At 35.2% G+C, this 26,733-nt stretch overlaps 1 pseudogene; it reads right to left on the bottom strand.

Moving 5' to 3' along the window:
• Positions 1 to 842: 842 nt before the first annotated feature.
• The window catches only part of LOC117795920, a 46,894-nt pseudogene continuing 21,003 nt past the window's right edge, over positions 843 to 26,733 (bottom strand).

A 26,733-nucleotide genomic window follows, 5' to 3' on the forward strand; every position in this document is an offset into this window, starting at 1 on the left:
CCCCAAAGACTTTCTAGATAAGTGAATACCCCAATGAGAAACTCTTTTCATGTAAGGAGGGCAGATATATTGGGCTTGGAGTCTAAGAAATTTAAATTTAGGGTGATCTTCCTATCTTTCACTATTCTTCTCAAACTTCTCTTCCACAGTTTTCCTTGCTCTTGTTTTTGTTTGTTTTTGTTTTGTTTTGTTTTGTTTTTATATAAAACTAATTTAGTAGGACTACTTCAAATAGAATAGGTTTTTTATCTATCAAGAAAGCCAAAGTAGTGAAGAAAGTTGCAGTCATTTTATTTAACCCTGGAAACGAGTAATAAGAAAGGGTAATTAAATTACATCCATAAGTGAAATCCAAACATTTTATATTTGCCGTCTACAGTGGTCAGTCATGCACTGTCACTTCCTGGACCCGTTTTTTTTTTTTTATTTTTTTTTTTTAAGATTGTATGTATTTGTTTGACAGGGAGAGAGACAGCCAGCGAGAGAGGGAACACAAGCAGGGGGAGTGGGAGAGGAAGAAGCAGGCTCCCAGCGGAGGAGCCTGATGTGGGGCTGGATCACAGAACGCTGGGATCACGCCCCGAGCCAAAGACAGAGGCTTAAGGACTAAGCCACCCAGGCGCCCCTGGACCCAGCTTTGACAAATTGGCAGAGTCAGGAGGTGCAGTGCGGAGCAATCAGGCCTCAGAGTGACATCTGGGCTTTTGAACACCAACACATACCCAGCTCTGGGAGCTTGGGCAAGTTCCTCCCATGCATTTTAAGTCTGTCTCCTTTGCTGTCAAATGGCAAACGTGGTAATTTTAACTATATACAGGTTGTGCAGTGGTTTTTAAAACCACTCAGCCCAGCCCTTGCGCGTGGACTCCCAGACAGTCGCTCGCGGCCTTCCCAGTGGAACTCCATTCTGTGCCCTCCTCCTCTCCGTTGTTTCTTCGGCTTTCTCTTCTCCGGCTCCCCATCTCGGAGGAGATACCATTGTCTGTTGGACTCCAGTTCCCTGAATCACAGTTGGGAAATTATCCTCAGGCACAGACATAGGGAAATTAGCAGGGAAATCATGATTTTTTCCTTTCTCAGGACTTTCAGTCTTGAGCTGACAATACTGACTAATTGTGAAGGTCTAAAAAAAATTGTCATATATATTTTACCCAATTTGATAGTCGTTTATGACAGGAAGTTTGTTCTAGTAAAATATTATTGCTGAAGCAAAGTTCTTCCAAAAAAATTGTATATATACAGTTTTTTCACCACAGATATATCTTAATATCTAGGTCATTTCAGAAATACTAAAATATGTGTGTATGTATATGCAAAATAAATAAAAATTTATATATTATATATATGTCAAATTTGATTTTGCTTATGATCAACAGAAAAAAAATTGGTTTGCTACACTTATGTAGGTAATAAGCATTTATGCTACTTTATAAGAGATAGTATAGAGAAAATATTTTGCAGTACAAATTTATTTAATGTAGTCACAAGTGTGTTCTTTATAGCAGTAGTACAGCAGAATGTTCCTGATTCTCACAACTTTATGTAGAGTTGAGAGAGACACTAGGGTGACTTCGAATCTAGCCTAGGGTTGCGGCTTGATTCCCATATGAACCAAGTGCCCAAGGAGGGAAGGGGAAATTCCATTGTACCAACTCTGGTAAAACTTCAAGTACGTCAATAGGACCGGTGGGGAATGTTCAGGAATTAATTCAGCTAAAATATCACTTATATTTGCAAACAAAAAAACAAACAAAAGTACCGTTCTTTAAAATGGTGTGTCAGATCTACATGTGGTTAAGTGGTGAACCAAAGCATGTGATATACAAAGATCTTTTTCAGGAAAAGGATTCATTAAAAGATTAGTTCTGAAAACAATCTGAGTAGGAAACTTTGAGTTAATCTAGGCCATGAACAAGCTTTGAATTTCTAATAATTGAAAGATGTTATAAAGACCAGCAACTCTTCTTCAAATAAGGAAACCAAGGTCCAAAGAAATCAGGTGAAACTAAGTCTCACAAAAATTAAATAATTTGAGCACTGTCACTATGCTAATAAGTGGTAGAGTTGAATGGACAGTCTAGCATGTTTATATATAACACCAGGCCATTCTATTCTAGTCCAGATTTTCCCTATTTGTGATTAAGAAGGGAATAACCTGTTCTATTAATTTGCTGACTTCTTAATTAATATAAAAATTTGTGTTTTTTTACTTTTTTAAAAGATTTTATCTATTTGACAGAGAGAGAAAGAAAGAGAGTACAAGTAGAGGGAGCAGCAGGCAGAGGGAGAAGCTGACTCCCCTCTGAGCAGGGAGCCCAATCCGGGACTTGATCCCAGCACTCTGGGATCACGGCCTGAGCCAAAGGCAGACACTTAACTGACTAAGCCACCCAGGCGTCCCTCTTACTTTGCTTTTAACTTGCTGAGTACCTTTTCTTTTTCTTTTTTTTTCTTTATTTACATTTCCTTCTGTTCTCTATTCTCTCCTTCATTTATATCTTTCAATTATAGATATAAGGCTATGCATATTTTTGCTATTGTTAGTTCAAGGACTCATATACAACATAGAGAACAAATTTTTCTTTAATATTGGATCCTGTGAGCTTAAGAGAGTTTAACCAATATCTTTAGCTGAGTCTACATTTCTGTGGGAGATCACTCTGTAACTGAGTGGTTTTATAGACCCAATTTACTGTGACTTATGCACATTGTGTCTTGTACAGCTAAGACTGTCACATCTAGTTTCTTTGTTACTGGGAGAATCATGCAGACTCTTTGTAGCAAATTGACCCCACTAAAACTTATAGATCATTTTGATTCAACTACATACACATAGGCTCAGCCTGAATCTGAAAGCTTTATTTTTTAATTGGGCTTAAATCTCTTCTTGTCACATTTACACCAGGAGAAACACAGTGGAAATTCTAGGAGTCTAGAGAGAATATGATTCTCTAATGAAAAATGGTTTGAGAACCAAGCAAATCTATTAATTAAGTTGCCATAGTTGAGATGCAGTTGAATATCTGAAAAGGATTTTTAGATTTTTGCATTTTGTTATTTGAGCTTTGGGATAAGCCATATTCCCAAAAGATTTTAATGGAATAATGTTTTCTTAACACCTTAATATTACTCTATTTGTGGATATAGGTGTGTGAATAATATTTGTGGCATAGAATAATAATTTTGTGTATGTTAAGAATTGATTTCCAGTGGCTAAAAGTGCTGGACAAACCCAATTAGGATGAATAATTCATCTATACCAAGCCCACATAATGTGCACACCAAAGTAGAGATACAGATAAGAGGGGTAGAGTAGCATAGCATAAATACCATGTAAAAGAAAGAAAAACAGTTCAAAATGAGTAAAATTCTTTACTAACCGAAACATTAAGATAAGATACCTTGGCAGAGCTAGAGTTGGGTTTTGGGGCCAGAAGATGGAGGATACTAGCTGCCGCACTCAGGAAACTGGAGGCTAGCTTTTGTAAATTTTAAGCAGAGTAGTGACATGATCAATATGGTGCTTTGGAAGCTCATAGGAAAAATTGAGGCCTGTGGTTTTCGGTAGTGAGATTTGGTGTATGCAGTGCAATCTTAGGGGATAATTAATTGAATTTTGTTTCAATGATTTGGTGATGATGCTGGCAATTACTAGTTAAACGCCATCGATATAAGACATTTTGCCATGGTTTGGGCAACTTTAAACAAGAAATGATGGTTTCACATCACACACAACTTTCAAATGCTTTGATGGATAACGATGTACATTACAAATCTGTAAAATCTATCTTTTAAAACGCAAATCCACAAAAAAATACTTTTTCCTGGCTTTAATGACATTTAACTTTTTGCAAATAAATATAATAAATAAATTAAGGAGTGATTATGCTCTAGCTAGTTTCAAATTTACCCAGTGTAATTGAATACATTAGAGACTGTATCACTAATGGCAAAACTATTTGAGGGGTTTTAGTTGCCTGTACATTTCACTCATGCTAGTCTCTGTCTTCACATGACTTTATATTAATATTTGAAAATATTACTTCTTAAGAAAAAGAAAATATTTATTTCTTATGGATTTACTACTTATTCCAACATATTAACTACAGATAATATAGAACAACCTTTTTGGTTGTGTATTTCAAATTGGGTTTTAAATGCCTGCCACAAAAAATAGTTATCAATGTACTTAATCTGCTATTTTTATTCTAATGAAATAATTAAATATTAAGTTGAATATATATTATTTTACAATGAAACATGCTGATAAAGTTGTCAAATAGAATATACCTTCAAGATTTAAAGAAAACTTTAAAAAACTCTGTAACTGTAATTTTCATGTTAAAAAAAAAAAACCTTAACATTAAAGAAAAAAAAAAGAAGAGAGACTATTGTTTCTTCAGGAATAGCACAAATGACCTTGAACTATGTTGAGCCACACACTATTAGAAAAAAGATGAAAATTAAACCAGTTTCCCCATGATTTCTTAAATGACCACTTTGTCCACCCTACCCCACCCTTTCATCCCCCATTACGTCTTCTTTTCCCTGCCGTCAGTCTAAAGGTAAGATCTCTGAGGTGTTTTTAGATACAAAGAGACAGAGTATATTTATATCAGACAGTGATATTTCATGATAGGAAATATAGGTCAGGAGACAATCTGTCACTATTTTATCCTATGTCACAATATAAATAAGGGAAGCTTGCCTTTGAACACATCATACTTCATTACATGTCACTTCATGGCAATGGTCTGTCAGATGTTTTGGAATGTTTCTCTGATTTGAATGTTAGTTCACTCTGTCTTACTGAGCACAAATTTAGTCTGCTATTTTATATCTATTGTTTTTAAAATTTTAATTCATTTTCTTAAAGTTTACATATAGTAAAACTCACTCCCTGAGTTGAACAGTTTTACATCAACATGATGTCAGTATCAACCATTGCATTTAAGAAATGCAAGCAGTTGTATAAAGATCACCATCAATCAATATACAGAACAGGTCTCTCAACCCCCTAAATTCCCTCTTGCTGCCAACAATAACCCCCGAAAGCCACTGGCCTATTTTCTATTCTTCTAGTTTTACTACCTCCTGGATATCATACAAGTCGAAAGTGGAATCATATAGTTGGTTAGACATTGGAGTCTGGCTCTTTCACTTAACATAACATGTTTGAGAGTCACCTATGTTGATTGTTATGTGTATCAATTGCTCATTGCCCTTTATTGCTGAGTCATACTCCATAGTATGGCTGTACCACAGTTTGTCTCTCCATTCACCCAGTTGGAGGACAGTTGGGCTATTTTTGAAGTTTTTGGTGGTTATGAAATAAACTACTGTAAATATTCTCACAGGTTCTTTGTGATCATGAGTTTTTACTTTTCTTGAGTAAGTATTAATAGTATGGTATTGATGGGTCATATAATAAGTATATGTTTAAACCTCAGAAGACACTGCCAAATTAATTTCCAAAGTCAGTATACCATTTTGTGTTCCCAACAGCAATGTATGGGAATTCTACTTGCTCAGTATCTTCTTGTCATTTGTTTTCTTACTATTGAGAATTGAAAGTTCTTTAACATTCTGGATACTAGTTTTTTTGTCAGATATGCAGTTGCCAAAATTTTTCCTAGTCTGTGGCTTGTCTTTTCATTCTTAAGAGTGTCTTTCATGGAGGAAAAAAATATTGTTTTGTTGAGCTCTAATTTATCAATTTATTTTTGCCTTTGGTATTGTACCTAAATTTTTTTCCTAATTCAAAGTCACAAAAATTCTTCTACTAGGTTTTGCTTACAGAACTTTTTAAATTTTAGGATTTATATTTCAATCCCTGATCCATTCTAAATTAATATTTGTATGTGGTGTGAGGGTATGGGTTGAGATTAATTTGTTTGTGTATAAATGTCCAATTGTTTCAACACTATTTTTTGAAAAGACTATCCATTCTCTAATGATTTATCTTTGCACTTTTCTTAAAAATCAAATGATCATATATGTGGGTTTATTTCTAAAATCTACTTCACTGATAGATGTGTCTATCTTTTTGTCAATACTTACTGTCTCAATTATTTTAGTTTTAAAGTAAGTCCTGAGGGGCGCCTGCCTGGCTCAGTTGGTAGAGCATGTGACTTTTGATCTTGGTGTCATGAGTTCAAGTCCCATGTTGGATGTACGGCTAACATAAAAAAAAACAATTAAAAATAAAGTAAGTTTTGAAATCAATTAGGGAGAGTCTTCAACTTTGTTTTTATTCTTTGAAATTTTTTGGCTATGCTAGTACCTATGGCCTTTTATATAATTTTTGATTCAGCTTTGCAGTATCTACTAAATAGCCTGATGACATTTTGATTTGAATTGTTGACTGTGTAAATCACTTTGAAGAGTCTTGGCATCTTAACTATATTTGGTTGTCCAATCCATGTATGTAGTATCTTTGAATTTATTTAAGCATTTTTAAATTTTATTTATTAATGTTTTCTAATGTTTAGCATACATTTTTGCTTATGTATTGTTTGAATCATATCTAAATATATCTGTTGTTTTTAAACTTTGACTTTCAAAGGTTCATAACTATGTATAGAAATAGAATTGTTTTTTTCAAATATTGGCCTTATCTAATATTTGTTTTAACTGTAGAGTCTATTCACTCATATCTCTCACTGTACATTTTCCTATTCTTCTTGTATGGAATGGCTTCTGATGTTCATACTTAAATATTTAATCATAACGGCAGAAGAAAGCAAATCTTAAGATTGTTATATATTCTATACACATTGATACATTTTTATTATATATCACTTTTAGTTTATTTCTCTTTATCACATTTCTGTATTTGCAGATATTTTCCTGCCATATTGATAAGCCAGGAAGAGTCCATTTTTCCTGTTCTACTTCTCTGAATGGCATAGTTCCCCCTTGTTAATAATTAGCCTTACATTAACAATAGTATTTGCAATGCCATTTTTTATAATGCCATTTTTTAATTTAAAGTTTTTATTTTAATTCCAGTTAGTTAACATACAGTATTATATTAGTTTCAGGTATACAATATGGTGATTCAACAATTCCATACATCATCCTGTGCTCATCAGGACAAGTGAACTCTTAATCCCCGTCACATATCAGTCCATCCACCCACTACCTCCCCTCTAGTAACCATCAGTTTGTTTTCTGTCATTAAGAGTCTATATCTTGATTTGTTCCTTTCTCTCTCTTATTTTTTGCCTTTGCTTCTTTGTTTTGTTTCTTAAATTCCAGATAAGAGTGAAATCACATGGTATTTGTCTTTTTCTAACTGACTTATTTCACTTAGCATTATACTCTCTATCTCAATCCATGTTATAATGCCATCTTTATAATTTAGTTTGTTGATTAGTTTCCTAAGTAGAGTCCAAGATTCACTTAAGGCTTTCAAAAGTAATAATAGAAATTAGTTGTCTTAAAATATTAGTCTTAAGAAATGGAGGTATTCATTATCAGATTTTTCAATTTCAGAACAGGAGGGGATTGTTTAACTGAAATATAAAAGTCAGCATCTAAACAAACAATTAAAAATATTTATGTATACCTTAGTATATATCTGCCGATACTAATTCCAAAGCTACACAAAGGAAACATTCAACAAAGTGAAAAGAGAATGCTAAATTGCAAAACCACCTGAGATACTCTTTTTGCTTTTCCAAGTACATATGGTAAGAATTAATTAAGCAGAATTAATACATATGGTAAGAATTAATTAAGAAGAATTAATTCAATGAGAATTTTATGAAATCTGATAGTTATTAACTCATTTTCCTTACATTATCAGTCTTATTCCCGGGATGTTTTGCCTTTTGAATTTATTTGCTAAGACAGTAAAGTACATACTTCTAACAGAATTTGAATTAAATAGATATGCTATTCAAGAAATCTAAAATATTGCTGTGCTGTTTTTAAATCTTGAAATTCGGTTTGTTTTATAAATTATAATATGTTTTATTTCACAATCCCATTTTTTTTTAAGATTTTATTTATTTATTTGACAGAGATAGAGACAGCCAGCGAGAGCGAACACAAGCAGGGGGAGTGGGAGAGGAAGAAGCAGGCTCATAGCGGAGGAGCCTGATGTGGGACTCGATCTCATAACGCCGGGATCATGCCCTGAGCCGAAGGCAGACGCTTAACCGCTGTGCCCCCCAGGCGCCCCTCACAATCCCATTTTGATTAATTCTCTGAAAGCACTTGGTTATAGCATCTCAAATAATTGAAAATGGGGTGAAGAGACTCTGTTTCTGTTACTTAGAAAACAATTCTAGGACAAGAAAGAGTCTCTCCAAGGTTTTAATTTAGGAACACAGGAGGGTCTGACGACTTTGTTCTCTCAACATTTAGAAGACAAATCTGGATGGTCTGGTAGTCTCATTCCCTCACCATTTTGAAAAGTTGAACAAAGAGCTCGCTCAAAAGGTCTCAGTTAACTCATTAAGGAGAAGACTTATACCAGTCCATGAGCTCCAGTATCTTCCCTTTCTGACAAGGCCACTTTATTAGCCTCGGAGCTTCTGTTTTCATGGGGTCCCGTGGATGTTTTCCTGTTTCTCCTCTTGGAAACTGCTCTAGATTTGGGCATGGTTCAAGCAGGCCATGAGGATAAAGTAGGTTGTGGGATAACAAAAGCTCAGCAAAGTGCTTGCAGAGCAATCCTTGGAATGCACTCACCACTATTCCTTACACAAAAGATCTTATTGTAACTTTCTACATAAAGTAATTATAGTAGAGGCAGAGTGATAAAATTATATAAGGTTTTTAGGTGGACAATGGATTTATGTGATTATTGTGGATTCTAATGACTGTTTATAATGAAAGAAAGCAAATATTCATAGTTTGGAAGGAATTTTGGGGGGAAAAAAGGTAAGAATGTTCCTGACATGGTACACTCACTACCTTTAACATTGAAAATAAAAAATAGTTAAACCCTGAATTCTAAAGTCATTTGAACCATGTTTCTCAATCTGTTTTTATAATTTTATTGAATAATTTTTCTCATATTGTTAATGTGTTCTCATTCAATAAAGAAGTTATGGGGGTGACTGGCTGGCTCATTGGACTGAGCATGCAACTTTTGTTTTCAGGGTCCTGAGTTCAAACCCCATGTTGAGTGAAGAGATTGCTTAAATAAACAAACAAACAAATAAATAAATCTTTTTTAAAAATGGTTGTGAAATGTTGTAAAAATGATTATTTGACCTTATTCTCATCATTTGTCTTAGGCTTCTCCCCCCACCTTTTTTTTTTTTTTTGGCTTAAATAGTACCAGAAAAGTTTCTCAATAGATTAAATAGCAACATGAGCAGGAAAAAGAAATGATCCAACTGAAAGCAGCCAAACCATATAAAGATAGAAAAAGAAATGAAAATAAAGGAAGCTAGTAACTGCTAGTAATCTTGGGTAACAGAAAAAAGCGTTTGCGGTATTTTTTCACAATGCATGACGTACTCCTTGATGGGAGAAAAGAAATGTGTTGTATGATAGTTCACATGTTAAAACATCCTAGTAGTATTTTCTTTGAATTCCTCATAATAACAAACTATAGTTAAAGTGAGAAATGGATATTCTTCAAAACAAATAAAATCATACGCGCATATGCTTCAGTGAGCTATTGAACTTTTTTCATTCAAAGAAGTGAGTTGAAAAACCACTTAAAAGATGAAAATCCAGTCTCTGTCATTTGTATAATAAGGCAGTTTATACGGATGTCTCCAAGTGATTTACATATCAAAACAAACCAAGAGCATAACACTTCAAATGAGGCTATCAACTTTTAAGATGATTTGAAATTCAGACGGTAGAGAGGATGGGTAGTTTAAACCCCAAAGATGTGGAAGCACCACATAAAAATGTATTCAGTGTTTCTCTCTTTAATCCCTCAAGATCCAAACTGACACTGGTTTGGAGAAAAGCACAGGATGGAAATAACACATTATTAAAAGACACTGCAACCAACCGTACTGAAGAGCTCTCTCAGGGCCTCTCCTGAGAGAGAGAATCAGTTTGATTCTCTTAGTTATAAATGTATAGAGCTACTCCCTTAACTGGATCGCACATGCATAGGCATTATAGATTATATAAAATAACTTTATTTTCACCCTCTCAACTAAATTGAAAATCAGGAATCTTTAAAGTGCTTTTCAACAACCAACACGAACCCTAGCTTCTAATACTTTCATCACGAGATCTTATCAACCTTATTTTTTGCTGTTGTTATTTGCTGAAGAAAAAAAGATGTATAGACACATTTTAGTTTGGTGATCTTTTGGACATCAAGCCATCGATGGCTACGAAAAGGCTTGGCAGGCATGCGCAGTTGCCCAAGCTGTAGGAAAAGAGACTGCTGCCCACAGTCTCCTCCAGAGAGGCTGGGAGAATCCACAAGAAAAGAGAGCTCAGTGGTGATATTGATGATCCTGTACAAATCCAGGTGGAAATTTTCTTTAAAAAATATGTCCATGACACCACTTCCTAAGATTCTAATAAGCTCATAATNTGTACAAATCCAGGTGGAAATTTTCTTTAAAAAATATGTCCATGACACCACTTCCTAAGATTCTAATAAGCTTATAATGAGGAGTCTGTTTTCTGAAATGCATCCATGCTCATTCTGATATACAGCCAAATTTGGAAAACAATGGTTTAGATTATTTGGGGACAAAATATTTTTTTAAATTTTTTATTTTGGAGCACCTGGCTGGCTCATTTGGGAGAACATGTGACTCTTGATCTCAGGATCATGAGCTCAAGCCCCACATTGGGCATAGAGCTTACTTGAAAAAAATATAATTTTTTTTCAATATAATGTTAACAAGTATTATACAATGGCATAACACTTCTATTAACTTTTCTCCCAAATCCATTACCAAACTATGGATATTTACTTATTTTCATTACAAATAGATAACAAGATTGACCTTTTCATTTAAATACACTCAGGAACATTTCTTATGAAAAAAATATTATAAAGAATAGAATTTATATGTAATGAATTTATGTGACTATAATATTTATGTAAATGCATGTATTTTTTCAGCTTGTAATAGTAAATAGGATCCTCTGAGTAAATTCCTTAGATGAGCAATGCCAATATCATATTTTATCTATACAATGGCTTGCATATTTTTAAGGACCTTGGAGTTTTGAGAAGGCAATAAATAGTTTAAAATATCAGCTTTTGTGACATTAATGGAAGGCTTTCTTTAACAATTGCAGCAATAGCTGGTATTCAGTTTGATTTTTGCCCCTCAAGGGGTGGAAAAATGATGAAGGTGTTTAGTTTAAAATGCTTTATTTTATAATGTGAAGAAGCTTTTTTCCTGTATATCCATCAAATAATTTTATATAAACGCTGTAAGCAGCCACCTCTGGTGGCTTTATTGCATAGAGTTCTTTACCAAACACTGGGGAAATAAAATTGGAAAACCCTTATTCGGTATCCAAAACTCTATAAATTTGCTTTTGAGACCATTGCATTTAGACCACTTGATTCTTTGGGCAATTTCTTCTGTTGATTCTTAGATTTTAAAAATGACTTATTTACTCTAAAAGTCTTTTCATCCTTAATAGCTCTCAATATTTTTTTACAAATAAAATACTTGCTATAAAAGCATTTGAGGATATGGTTACAAAATCACAGCATGGATTAGGGGAAGTGTTTAAGAGTCTGTTTAAATAGTAAAGATTCATTTTTGTTATAATGGTCAACTAATCAATCAGTGCTCATTCATAATAAAGATGCTAAGAATTTAGAACACGCTATAAGCTCTTTTAGGTAATTTGCTATGGCTTTGGAGAATAGAGGTCAATTTTCAGCATCCTGCTATTTATGTACTTTTTTAATGATTTTCTAATTTAGAAATATGATTTCTATAATAAAAAAATTGAATCTAGCAGGATATTCATTTTATAGTATCTATTCTGTTGCTAACTCCCTATGGGATTTATATGTGTGACTTTACTTCTCTAAGCTACAATTTTTTCATTGTAAAAAATAGTCTGTTGGACCAGATTATAACTACCATTCCTTCCATCTCTAAGTTTTTATAATTCTGTGGCTCTCTTTATGCTGATTTGCTAGGAAAATCAGGGAATTATATAATATCTAGCAAGTGAGGTGTGATAATATATTAATATTTTTTTCTAATTTTGCAGGTATTATGCTATTATGATGACTTTCATGCTTTCTGACCATAAGATTCCTCTCCAGACCATTCTTAAAAACAGAACCCTTCCTAAAAAACAAAATCCCCAGGGAAATAAATACCAACTGATTTTTATGATCATGCAAATTTGAAGGAACTGAATTACGACATTGGGCACCGGAAGGAATTATATGTTATGTTAGAAAAATTTTTACTGCAAATGACAGATAATTGAACTTAGTTTAAGCATCCTAAAGAGAGAGAGAGACATTTATTGGATCATTTAGCTGAAAAGCCCAGAGTAAAATATTCTTCAGTCTCTAGAAAATCCAAGCTCAGATGATGTCATCAGAGTATGATTTATCTTTCTTTCTCTCTGTGTATATTGGTGTATCATTTATGATTCTACTTTCCTCTGTGCTTTATTTACTCTCAAACGAACGTGGTGCATGAGGGCCCTAGCTGCAGTCTCCTGAATCTCCAGGCATGTTTCCATACCGTGGCTCAGTCCTTAAGAGTCTGCCTTCAGCTAAGGTCATGATTTCAGGGTCCTAGGATTGAGCCCTGCATCAGGCTCCCTGGGGGAGCTCAGCCTGCTTCTCCCTCTCCTACTCCCCCTGCTTGTGTTCCCTCCCTTGCTGTGTCTCTGTCAGATAAATTAAATCTTTAAAAAAAACAAAAATAAAAACATCTCTACTGGTTGCTCCACAGAATCCCTAGATCACCTTTGATTGCCTTTGATTTAGACTCTTGTCCGGGAACCAACCTCTCCGGGCAGAGTGTAATGCAATGCTCCCCACACCCCCCAGGAAAACTCAAGTGTTTAAAGAATTGATCTTAGGCAGCAAAACTTTAACTGTTTACCACTGAGGGGATCCCTGTGTATGTTTAATTAAATTAATTTTATTGTACGTTGATAACTAGCTTATTTCTGTTCATAGGAAATGCAGTTTCTAGCTTGAAGGGGAACCCATGCAAACAACTGTCTAAGTGACCACAATGGCATGTTTGGGGATTTGGAGCTCTGGTTGAGATGGGGTAAGGACACTCTACCCCACCTGTCCCAGACAGCCACTTGAAACCCTGGGCACACCCAGGAAGCAGATAACCAGAGGGCCCTGAATGGAAAATAAGAGTAGGTGGATGAGGGAGGAAAATCAACACAAGGAATGACAAATGTAGCTCTGTTTTCTCATTTTCTTTTGTCCTTCCCAAATCCTGGCTTAGACTTTATGGAAGCCTAAATTCCAACACTATGTGGACATAGAAAGTTCCAAGAACCATTTTCTGGCCAGAACACTGAAAGGGGAAGCCATTTAGGGAAGGAGACCGTGTGGGGGAAATCCTTGATTTTTTTCCCTTTTTCTTTTTACTTTCCTGGCCCAGCTGCAAGCAACCTCTGCCCAAAGCTGCGCTTCTGGGACCTTGGGCTGCAGGGCAGACAAAGACTGTCACTCACACACCTGAAACACCCAGAGAAAATACGCCTCTCTGCTCAGAGGTACTGGGAAGAGGGACTTCTGTTGTCTTAAATACGGGAGAAAAAAAACCCTGCCATTTATTTTTTCTTTCTTTTCTCTTGCCACTTTGTCCCAGAGGGAATGTGACAGTGTAGGGAGTCCTGTGCTATTCAGAGGTTTAGGAAAGGGCGCTCTTCAGTAGGGCAGAGCGGGGCTCTTAGTGAACCGGGGGAGAAGACGGCACATGGGTTGCCAGCAGGTGGGGAAGACCTGTATGGCCTTGGTTTGTGGGTCACTGCATTCAGCGGAGGAGGTCATGATTCTGGAAATGTTCAGGGCACGACCCCTACACTCACTTGTGCAACCCTAAGGAGAGCTACTTTTATTTTCCACCTGTCAAACCCTTAAGGAAGTTATTATTTACATGAGGAATCTAAAAGACCTTGAACTCATAAAGGCAGAGAGTAGAATGATGGTTACCAGGGGCTGGGCATAGAGGAAATGGGGAGATATTGATCAGAGGTCAGTTATAGTACATGAATACATTCTGGAGAGCTAACGTACCTCCTGGTGACTGCAGTTAATACTACTGTCTTGTATAGTTGAATGTGCTAAGACAGTGGATCTTTTTTTTTTTAAGAGAGTAGATTTTAAGCATTGTTTTTTTTCTTCCCACACAAAACATGATACCTATGTGAGAATGACCACTATGTTAATTAGCTACATTGTGCCAATCCTTTCACAAAGCATACATATATCAAAACATCACATTGTACACCTTAATTTTATGCAATTTTTATTTGTCAATTATACCTCCATAAAGCTCAAAATATGAAATATTAAGAAGTATAAAAATTCAACAAGTAGCAAACAACCAAATTTTAAAAATAAGCAAAAGATTTGAACAAATACTTTACTAAAAAAGATATAGAGATGCCAGAAATTCACACGAAAACATCTTTAGTCATTAAGGAAATACACAAATTAGAACAACAGAAGATTCCCACACATACCTTTTAGACTAGCTGATATGAATGGAAAAATGAATAAATGAGTGATAAATGAAAAGTTCGGAGTACTAACTGCTGGCAAGGATACAGGACAGTTGGAAATTTTATAAATCACAGTGGGAATACAGATGCTTTGGAAAGTAGTTTGGTATATTTTTATAAAGCTATACATATATACACTTACTATATGACTCAATAGTTCTGATCTTAGAATTTGCATTAGAGAAAATACAACTTTTATTTATTCAAAAGCATATGCACAATTGTATAAATCAGCATTATTCATAATCATCACATATTGAAAATAACCAATATCCTTAACAGGTGAATGGATAAGCATACTAATGCACCAGTAAAATATAATGTGTTTCATTTCTTTTTTTTTTAAAGATTTTATTTATTTATTTGACAGAGATAGAGACAGCCAGTGAGAGAGGGAACACAAGCAGGGGGAGTGGGAGAGGAAGAAGCAGGCTCATAGCAGAGGAGCCTGATGTGGGGCTCGATCCCATAACGCCGGGATCACGCCCTGAGCCGAAGGCAGACGCTTAACCGCTGTGCCACCCAGGCGCCCATCATTTCTTCTTCTTTTTTTTTAACATAGTATTTTATTTTATTTATTTATTTTTAAAAAGATTTATTTAATTTGAGAGTGTGCATGTGCAAAAGGGTGGGGCAGAAAGAGAGGGAGCGAGCGAGAGAATCTCAGGGAAACTCCCTGCTGAGCCCAGAGCCCAAGGCTGAGCTTGATCTCACAATGCTGAGATCATGACTTGAGTCGAAATCAAGAGTCCCACACTTAATGAACTGAGCCACCCAGCACCCCTATAATACCTTTCAGAAATAAAATTGAATGAATAACCGGATGTCAAAAATAAGGCTGAATTTAAAAAGCATTATGCTAACAGAAGTCAGATCTACTCACCCACCTTCGGCTTCCAGAAAGAAAATTATATGACATTTTGGAAGATGAAACTCTATAGGCACTGAGAAATAGATCGGTGTTTGCCAGGGGTTGGTGGTAGTGGTGGTGGTGGGAACTGGGGGTGGGAGGGAGATTTGAGTACAAAGAGACAGCAACGGGTAGTTTTTTTTTGGTGAAGAAATTGTTCTGTATCCTTACTGTAGTGGTGGCTACATGACACTATGTATTTGTCAAAATTTACAGAACTGCATGCTGTAAAAGTTAATATTGTTGCATATAAATTAAAAAATAAAATAAATGTATTCTTGACAATTTCTTCCCTTGCTTGTTACATCATAATCTCAGTAGATACACAGCAGAGAGATAAATATACCATTATCCCTTTGATGGAGATTGTTCATTACAAAACATCAGTTACAGCTAAATTCTTATTAAAGAAACTGCTTATCCCCTCCACCTCACCCCCATATGCAGAAAGTCTGCTTTTACCATTTTACATAACAGGTATCAATAAACTCACAATTTCAGTGTTTAATACTACTCAGTGACAATGTAGCGATTTTTAGAAGTCAAATTTCATTTTATAGCAATTTACAACACTTTTCAAACTTGTTATCAAGCAAGAATATTTTAGTTCAGTTGCTCTTAAAATTTGGTATGCTTAATGTGTGTTTTTGACTCACAGGAGAAACAGGTTAATTTTTTTTTTCCCGGTTAGTTCCATTAATAAAGATTCTGAGTCAGCAGGGAAGAGGCATGCATTTTTTATAAAGTCCACAAATGAATAATGCATATTATAGTTTGGAAGTATTTTAGTTAAAACTTTATGCTTTAAATATGTGTCAATGTTGTCTCATATTGATTCATTACAATATACTTTATATACAGAATTTGGGGATGGGATTAAAACAATGCACTAAGCTTTAATTATCAAACAGACAATTAACTTTCAAGAAGAAAGATGAGGCTCTATTAAGAAAAGCACTCTACCATACTCATGTCTCAACCACCTTTTCCCAAAATCTCATTTACACTTATTGTTCAAGAAAATGATGCTACAATGAGCAGACAATTTGTCTCTGAATTATAATCACTGACAGTTTATGTAAACATGGTTTTAGGAAAATACCCACAATAAATTTGGCTCCTAATTCTCTACGTTGTTTGAGAGCATTTATTTTATTTTATTATAAACTTATTTGTCAGTCTGACCTAGATAGTCCTAAGTTAAATGCTGAGGGAATCACAGATTTCATCATGGAAAACTCAGGCCACGAAGAATCAGAAATCTGTGATGTACCTCCATGGTCTCAAAAAGAGAAATTCCTGAAAACATTGAACTGTGTGCTTTAAATTACATTTTATTTTGTAAATTTAAATACCACATATAATCGTAAACAGATAAATTTGGGAGCAATTGTGTAGAAATAGTTTAACAAACAAAGAAAAATGAAGTTGCATTTCGAAAGTAAGCCGGGAGCAATCTCAACACTGTCCTTCACACCGGCTCGCTGATCCAGCATTGCAGTTCAATTTTTAGAAAAACCATCAAATGTCTAAGCAGTGGTAACATTCTAATTACATTTCCTATAAATACTGCTTCCACAGTATTTGAATGAGTTTCTTTTCAGCATGCATTATTGCAATGTGATTTATTAAGTTGAGAAACATTGGCAAAACACCAGATAGAAAATTCCTCTATAGTATTAGAATTACAGTTGACCCTTGAACAATGTGACGGTTAGGGGCACCAACTCCTACGTGGGGGAAAATCTGAGTATAACTGTTAACTTCTCCAAAACATAACTACTTGACTAGAAGTCTTACCTATAATAAAAACAGTCAAAAAACACCTATTCTGTGTATGTATTATATACTGTATTCTTATGATAAATTAAGCTAGAGATAAGAAAATGTTACTAAGAAAATCATGAGGAAGAGAAAATATGTTTACAGGATTGTACTATATTTGTTGAAAAAAGTCCACATATAAGTGGACCCATGTAGTTTAAACCTTTGCTGTCGAGAAGTCAACTATAACTTATTTACATAGAAAAACATGTGTTTTCAGATATCCATTTGTATTTTTATGGTTCCTTTTATTCCCTTCCCCCTTTTCCTTTTCATCTCTCTCTGTGTGTCTCTCTCCATCTCTCTCTCTCTATCTCTTTCACACACATGCACACAGAGAGAGATATAAAATATATATACAATCTCAACTGCCATTTGTTAAGTAAATATTCTTGGAACTTTATTTAACTCACATGAGACTGAATTTTCTTAGAGCAAAAATTATTTCACTTAAAGAGCCCACATCTACATATTTCAGATTGTGTGACACATATTCATTTTGTTGATCAATATTTTTTATGTACTCCAAAATTGGCCTAGAGCTCTGTCTAGCTTTGCATTCATCTTTCAAGCACATATGCTCTCGGGATGCCTGGGTGGCTCAGTCTTTGGGTGTCTGCCTTCGGCTCAGGGCNCCTAGAGCTCTGTCTAGCTTTGCATTCATCTTTCAAGCACATATGCTCTCGGGATGCCTGGGTGGCTCAGTCGTTGGGTGTCTGCCTTTGGCTCAGGGCGTGATCCTGGCATTCTGGGATCGAGCCCCACGTCGGGCTCCTCCACTGGGAGCCTGCTTCTTCCTCTCCCACTCCCCCTGCTTGTGTTCCCTCTCTCACTGGCTGTCTCTCTTTCTGTCAAATGAATAAATAAAATCTTAAAAAAAAAAGCCCACATGCTCTAGTTTGTTTTTTCTTTTGTTTTTCAATTTCACTTATATTATAGAAAAGAAGGGAGTGGATGTATCTCTTGCCAAAGTGAGAGTTCCTCACTCCATCATCCCACTCTGAGGTGGTAGTTGCTGTGTGCCAGGCATAGCCAATCATATTTTTTATCTGCTGGAAATCTGGAATCTTGAAGGAATTCTAGAGTGTTGGGTTGGTTATTTAAACACTCTCAGGGCAACTTTCATTTTTTTCAGTGCTCATTTCATCACTCCTGTCTGTTATTGGTTACGTATCTCTTCTTCTAAAAAGAGACATAAATAGGGGAGTCTGGGTGGCTCAGTCAGTTAAGCCTTTGGTTCAACCTTCGGCTCAGGTCATGATCTCAGGGTCCTGGGATGGAGCCCTGCATTGGGCTTCCTGCTTGGTAGGGAGTCTGCTTCACCTCCCTCTTCCTGTGCCCCTCCACTTGTACTCTCTCTCTCTCAAATAAATAAATAAAATTTTAAAATTAATTAATTAATCCATAATAAAAGGAGATCTAAATCTACAAATTCACCACAGGAGTTCTCTATCTCTAGAATATAATCAACAACATATGCTTTGACCACGAAAATCTCCCCTACACTTGAGATCTATTACCCACCTTCCTACATGACATTGTCACTTGTTCCAGGAGATCACTCCAGCTAAACCGTACCAAACTCAACTCCAGCTTTCCCCACACCCAATTCCACAGGTAGCCTTCTGAATTCAGTTGTTGGCAATTGCAATCGCTCAAGCCAAACCCTTGGAGTCAACCAGTTCCTTTTTTTTTCTTCTCACATTGCACATACATTCTTTCAGAAAATTTTATTAGTCCTCCTTCCAAATATCTCATCCAGACACTTATGATGAACACTGCATCACGCTGTAAACCACCGCCCTAGTTTGCCTGAGTGACCACAGAATAGCCACATCGCTAACTCCCTTCTCTGACATGTCAGCGGTAGGGATCCTTCACAACACGAATGAAATAGTTATGCCTATGGCTGGAAACCCTATGATGCTTTCTATTTCATGCACAGAAAAGTCAAGGTCCTTACATTTGCCTACAAGTTCCTACATAATTTGTTTGTTTGTTTTTCATATTACTTTCCCGACCTCTCAGGCTGCTGCTCCACCAGCCACGATTCACTGCAGTCCAGCTACCTTATTCTCCTTACTTTCTTAGAACACCGTGGAGCCTTTGCAACAGCTACTCCCTCTGGCTGAGATGTTCTTCCTCCAGATATTTGCATGGAATTCACCAAATGTTATCTTTCAATGTTCTCTATCCTGACCACTCAATATAAATGATCACTTCCACCCACCCCCAATCCTGTTCCATCTTACTCTGCTTTATCCCCCCTCTAGTACTCATCTCCTTCTAAAATATACACTTATTACATTTATTGCTTATTGTCTGTCTCCTTTTACTACACTGTAAACTCTGTAAGGGCAAAAATGTGTATCTATTTTGCTACAGATATGTCACTGATGATCACTTTGTAGTAAGGAAGATGCCTGCACAGTGCCCAGCACCAGAAGATGCTAAATTACTATTTGTTAATGCAGCTGTAACAAAAATGACCTGCCAAACATGTCCATGACTTAATCCCTAGAATTTGAGAATATGTCACCTTACGTGGCAAAAAGGAATTTGCAGGATATAAACAAATTAAAGAGTTTGGGATGGAGAGATTATCCTGGGTTATCCAGGTGGCCAATGTAACCAGAAAGGTCCTAAAAGAAGCAAAAGAGAAATACATGACTATAATAGAGAGAAAGATTTGAATATAATATGCAGCTGACTTTGAAGATGGAGAAAGGGGTTGTAACCATGAAGCTAGAAAAGATAAGAAAATCGGTTCTTCCTTAGAGCCTCCAGAATGGAATGTGGCCTTCACAACACCTTAATTTTAGCTCAGTGAAAACTGTATCAGATTTCTACCATCAGAAAAGAAAAGATAATACGTTTGTTTGTTTCAAGCCACCAAATTTTGGTAATTTGTTACAGTAATAGTAGGAAACCAGTACAGTTAAATTAATATTTAATCTTAATTAAACATTTATTTAAATCTTGCCATATATCTGACTTGTCATATAAAAACATCGTTTTCACATAAAAATTATACTACCTGTGTGTTATTGATATGGTCCATTGCTTTGAAGACAATAAATTGGCAAGGCCATTGAGCATTATAATAATTATATCCTTGCAAATCAATATTATGCCATTTGGGATAGAGTAGTATATTCAGCTCGAGGTATTAAATTTGGAATTTGAAATGGAAGGACATTTCCTTAAAGGAATAATATACAATAGCGCTGAGTGTTGATCTAGGAAAAATACATTACTACCCAAATATTTTTCAGTTAAACAATTGTTAACAAATGTCTTCATTTTAAGAGTTCTCATAGCCTTTGATGTATTAATATCTATAAGTCACATTTTAATCTTTATTTCCACATGAAATTCTATTTTACTAATCATATTATGGGATTGGTGTTTCTTAAAATATAGTTTGGGAAACTTTATTTAGACTCAATTTTCTGTTTGTTAAATATAAACATGAAACTCAGATACAGAGAAATTATAATGGCCTCTGACTTATGTGGGCCCGAAGTCACTTCTTTGGATTCACAGTTTATTTTTGTTTCTTTGGCGAAGGCTGCTTTACTTTGGTTAATAAGCCCCCTCATTGTAACGTCAGGTATGTTTACCTTTATTAAAATGTTCTGACATAAATAACATCAAACCTATAAACATCATTTACTCTCCTTTCTGTGTCCTAATTTGGTATTTATTTTTGAAATCTGTTTTTGTTGAACATAGATTTTATTTTTTATTATTAATTATTATTATTATTATTAATTTTTTTTAGAGAGAGAGAGAGCTGGAGGGTGTGGGCAGAGAGAGAAGGAGGGAGAGAGAGAATCTTAAGCATGCTTCACACCCAGCAAGGGTCCTTACATGGGGCTCCATCTCAGGACGCTGAGATCATGACCTGAACCAAAATCAAGAGTCAATCGCTTAACCGACTGAGCCACCCAGGCTCCCCTAAATATAGATTTTAGATTAAGGTTTTTTAATAATCATGACAAAGATGTCATTTCATTTTATTTTGATTCACATTGTTTTGATGAGAATCTAATCAACATGCATATAATTTCTCTGTATATATATTTTCTTTCAGCTCTTTTTCAGGTTTTCTCCTTATCATTGGTTTTTGGAAATCTGATTATGGTATGTTGCTGTTGGTTTATTTATGCTTGTTGAGAACATTGGGTCTGTGGGTTCAATCTTCCATTCAACTTTGGGAAGTTTGCAGCCATTATTTCTTGTATTTCTGCTTCCCTCTCTGTTTCTGAGAGTATAATTACATATATTTTAGATTCCTTGACATTGTTGGTCAGGTCATTGAAACTCTTGTCATTTTTAAATTTTGTTTACTCTTGTTTTCGCTGTACTTCAGTTTTGATAGATTCTATTTTCCTGCCTCTAAATTAAGTTATCTATTCTTCTTGCACCTTGCCTTCTTTTGAGCCTATTTCACAAATTTTCATTTCATTCATTTTTTAATAGTTTCTTTCTCTCTTCTTTATACTTATATTTTCATTAATATTTGACAGTTCTATAATAGCTATTTGTTTCCAAATCCTTGCCTGGTAATTTCATCATCTATGTCATGACTAGCTCTCTGTTTATTTGATTAGCGTGAGTTATGAATCACATTTTCCTTTTTCACATGGCTCATAATTTTTCCTTGCATACTGTCCATGACGATTTATAATGTGAGTATCAGAATTTTGTTGTATTTCTTTAAAGAATGAACTTCAAAGGAGGGTAGAGATGTTTTGTACATCTCGATTGTTGTGATGGCTTCACATGTATATACATTTATCAAATTCATTGAACTGTACACTTTAAATGGATTTATTTTATTACATGTAATTTATCCCTCAATAATGTTGAATAAAAATACCTACAATAAATTACATGGTTAGCAATTGACTTGTACCACACACAAATAAACCATATAATTTTGTGTGTTTCAGATCTCAGGAGTTTCTGATGCAGGAGTGAGAAGATGAAAAGAGGTGTACGGAGACAAATATGTTTATCATCTGCACTGAGGGCAGGGAGACATTAAAGAGCATCAAGTACAAAGTAGGAAAACTTCACCTCAAAAGAAGGTGAAACTCACATCCTAGTTTTAACAATTTCATTATCAATTTACTTGTTAATATTGAAAATAAATCACATCTCCATTCTTTTATCATGACAACTTGTTGTGTTATTTGAAATGAAAATGTTTTAAAAAGTTGGTATAAGTAAATGAATTCCACTCTTCCTGGGTTTTGTGATATCAACCACTTTGATATCCTTTTCTTCTTTCTTTTTATTATGTTTTGATTTCACATAGTCTGATCCCAACTCTCTCTTCTTATTACTACACATTCCCTAAAGTTTATCCTACCCACTACCTAGGATGATTCAATCACGTTATATATCGATGGCCTTCAAATCAAACCTGCATGTTGGGGAGCTTGCTAGATAACTGGCCTATTTTTAATATAGACATTGCAAAATATTCCAAATATGACTCTATTTTCCAACTTTCACTACTGTTTCCTATCTCAATGAATTGCAGCATTATCTCTTTGTTTCTAAGTTAGAAACCATAGCACTTTATTTTTTCTTCCTAATACTATGAAATTGAGCAATCACATTTTCTGTCTGTATTTTCTTCCAAATAACTCTTAAAACCATGTATGTTACTTCCCTCCATCTCTCCTGACACTTTTAGGCCACAATCATTGGAAACTTGCTACAACTTTTTACAATGGCTTCTGGGTCTCTATTTAGTCCATTCTCCAAGCTACAGATACATTAACTACCTGAAGTTTAAATCTGTATTTGACTCTTCCCTGATTTGAAAGAGAAATAGTGTTGAGAGAAAGAGAGAGAGGGAGAGAGAGAGAGAGAGAGAGAATGCTGTGCTTGGGAAAATGCAGACTCTTATTATGGCATATACATAAATATCTTTTGAAGTTAAATCATTTTCTTTTGGGCCTTCATTTTTGAGTGTTTAATTATTGTTTTGTGATAATTATTTTTTCTTTGAATATGGCAGCAGTATATGTGAAATATTGAAACTTTGGAGATTTCATGCTAGTCAAATATAACAATTGATACTAATGCTATCATGTAAGTATCTAACCTGGAAATTTTTGTATGCATTTCTTTTCTGCATGTGAATAAAACATATTGATCAGGGACGCCTGGGTGGCACAGCGGTTAAGCGTCTGCCTTTGGCCCAGGGCGTGATCCCGGGGTCCTGGGATCGAGTCCCACATCAGGCTCCTCCGCTATGAGCCTGCTTCTTCCTCTCCCACTCCCCCTGCTTGTGTTCCCTCTCTCACTGGCTGTCTCTATCTCTGTCAAATAAATAAATAAANGGAAATTTTTGTATGCATTTCTTTTCTGCATGTGAATAAAACATATTGATCAAGATATAAAAAATAATCAACACTTCTTTCTCTCTTTCTCATTCCTTCTTTCTTCTGAACTTTAAAATATATAGCAATATTTTTAAATAAATTGAGATCATACTGTGAGTTAAAGAATCTTAAAGCTGGTTATATAAATCTTGCGCCATCATAGAAGTATGAACTTTCCTATAACAATTGAATTAATTTTATTCAATTGGCATTATGTTTGCCATTTTAGATAGATTTATCCTCGCCATTTTAGATAGATTTAGATAGGGTTATTACTTCAATAACCATATTTTAATGCCATAGCTATTCATTTGATGAATAAATGTGGACTAGTTTGTGATATATTTACTTTTATTTTGTCTTTAAAGTGAAAATGCTTTAAAAGTGAAATGTTTTTCCTTCGATCATAAATTTGAAGGGCTTGGGAAATATGGTTTACATCACTATATTTTTATTATTTATTTTTATTTTATTTTATTTATTTATTTGACAGAGAGAGAGGCAGCAAGAGGGGGAATGCAAGCAGGGGGAGTGGGAGACTGTGAAGCAGGCTTCCCGCCAAGCAGGGAGCCCTATGCGGGGCTCAATCCCAAAACGCTGGGATCGTGACCCCAGCCGCAGGCAGATGCCTTGACGACTGAGCCACCAGGCGCCCCATTATATTTTTAATAATGTCAAATCCATGATTTTTACTCGTGAAGCATTTGATAAATATATTCTAATATATTTATCAGGAAATAATTTATTTTCACTTGGTATGATCTTTCCAATTTATTTACAGAACATTTTCATCTCATAAAACATTGATGCGATCACAGCAATGAATCGGGAATGATTATTGAATGTATTTCTATTTCTTAAAATAGGTATTATTTTTGTAACCTGTAAAGCTGATTCTGTTCTGGTATGGATGAAAAGATAAAATTCATTTTTAGATACAAATATATTTTTAAATAAAAACTCATTTTCAATATTTCAATATGGGATAGACATAGATATTAATTCCTCTCTCTCTCTTTCTCTCTCTCCCTCACATACACAGACACTTATGGTAGCTCTTTAAACTTACTGCCCACACAACACCTGTCATTTCAATATGTATTCTGCAGTGCACAGAATTATTTAGTCATGGTTTCTTGAAAATGTTATACAGTAGAATCATTTATTAGAAATTATAATTTGTCTTTGCTGCTCCATAGGCCTGCATTGAAAATGAATAAATTAAACCTAAATATAGCTTCCTTCATCTTCAATTTGTCTAATAATTCATTTTTCTATGGAAGTGTATATCCATCTACAGTCTGATTATTAAATGGCTTCTTCAAATTACTAACCATAGACATACTGATTTACTAAAAAGCTTTTGAGAAATTAAAAATGTTAAAACCAAATATAGTCTTTAAAAATGTCTCTTTACTATGTAATTACAGGACCAGAGACTGATTTTTGGAGGAAAAAAAAAAAAACGGAAGCAAAAGAAGAATTTTAGGATAGATTTTAGCAAGAAAATACTTCTAGTGTATTCATTACAAATTTGGATTTAAAGACTTTGTGTGATAACATTTGCGTAACATTTGTGTTATAAAACGTGACATAACATCACAGTGCATATTTGCTGCTGAAAACAGCACATTTATTTTATTAAAGTATAGTTGACACACAATGTTACATTAGTTTCAGGTGTACAACACAGTGATTCAACAAACAAGTCTATGCAGTATGCTGTGCTCACCACAAGCGTAGCAACCATCTGTGATCACACCCTATTACAGTACCATTGACTATACTCCTTATGCGGTACCTTTTATCCCCACGGCTTAATCATTCCATACCTGGAAGCCTGTACCTCCCACCCCTTCTTCCCCTATTTTGTCCATCACCCGCCTCCTCCCCTCTGGCAATCATCAGTTTGTTCTCTGCATTAATGGGTCTCTTTCTGCTTTTTAAAATAATACAAACTTATTATCTTTTTTTTTTAAGATTTTATTTATTTATTTGACACAGAGACAGCCAGTGAGAGAGACAGCCAGTGAGAGAGAGACAAGCAGGGGGAGTGGGAGAGGAAGAAGCAGACTCCCAGCAGAGGAGCCTGATGTAGGGCTGGATCCCAGAAGGCCGGGATCACGCCCTGAGCCGAAGGCAGACACTTAACGACTGAGCCACCCAGGCACCCCACAAACTTATTATCTTAAAATTCTGAAGGTCAGAAGTCTGAAATGGGTCCCACTGGGCTAAAATTAAGGGGTGGGCAGGGCTATCTTCCTTTTTATAGGTTTCTAGGTAAGCAAGTGTTCTCACTTTTTCCAGCTTATAGAGCCCTCATTTCTTTGTGATCCCCTTTCATCTTCAAACCAGCCATGGCTGGCTGCATCTTTCTCACATTGTATCACGCTGCATCTGCAGTAATAAAGTTCAAACCTTTACTGTAACCGTTGCTCGTGATCACGTGCTGGTATGTAGATTTGAATGTCGATAGAAATATGCTTGAATCTATTGTGAATGCTCTATTTGGCCTATGTAGAGCATAAGCATAATCCAGAAGGCAAGGCCTGTATAATTTTTTAATAACTCCTGAAAAATAATGTTTTGTGGTGATGAATAGTAATGATACAGATAATAATGCTATGATTGCCCTGAGTCCAAGTTACCTACCAAGAAGATCGGGATTTTAAATCTATTACAGTTTATTGCCTTATAGCATAATAACATTCCCATAAAAATTGTGACAGTAAATCTTTTTTAACACAAAGACTTGAACGTGAACATGTGCGCCCTTGCACAAAATGTTGCCAGTAATTTAGTAGAGTCATGAACCTCCTAAAGTAAACCCACAGATGCTCTAGGAGTCTAGAAAGCTCAGTTGAGAAACTTCGAGTTAGGGTAAGCAATATAGCATCTTGGTATACTTCA

This window comes from Ailuropoda melanoleuca, chromosome 2, assembly GCF_002007445.2.
Source record: "Ailuropoda melanoleuca isolate Jingjing chromosome 2, ASM200744v2, whole genome shotgun sequence".
Classification (NCBI taxonomy): domain Eukaryota; kingdom Metazoa; phylum Chordata; class Mammalia; order Carnivora; family Ursidae; genus Ailuropoda; species Ailuropoda melanoleuca.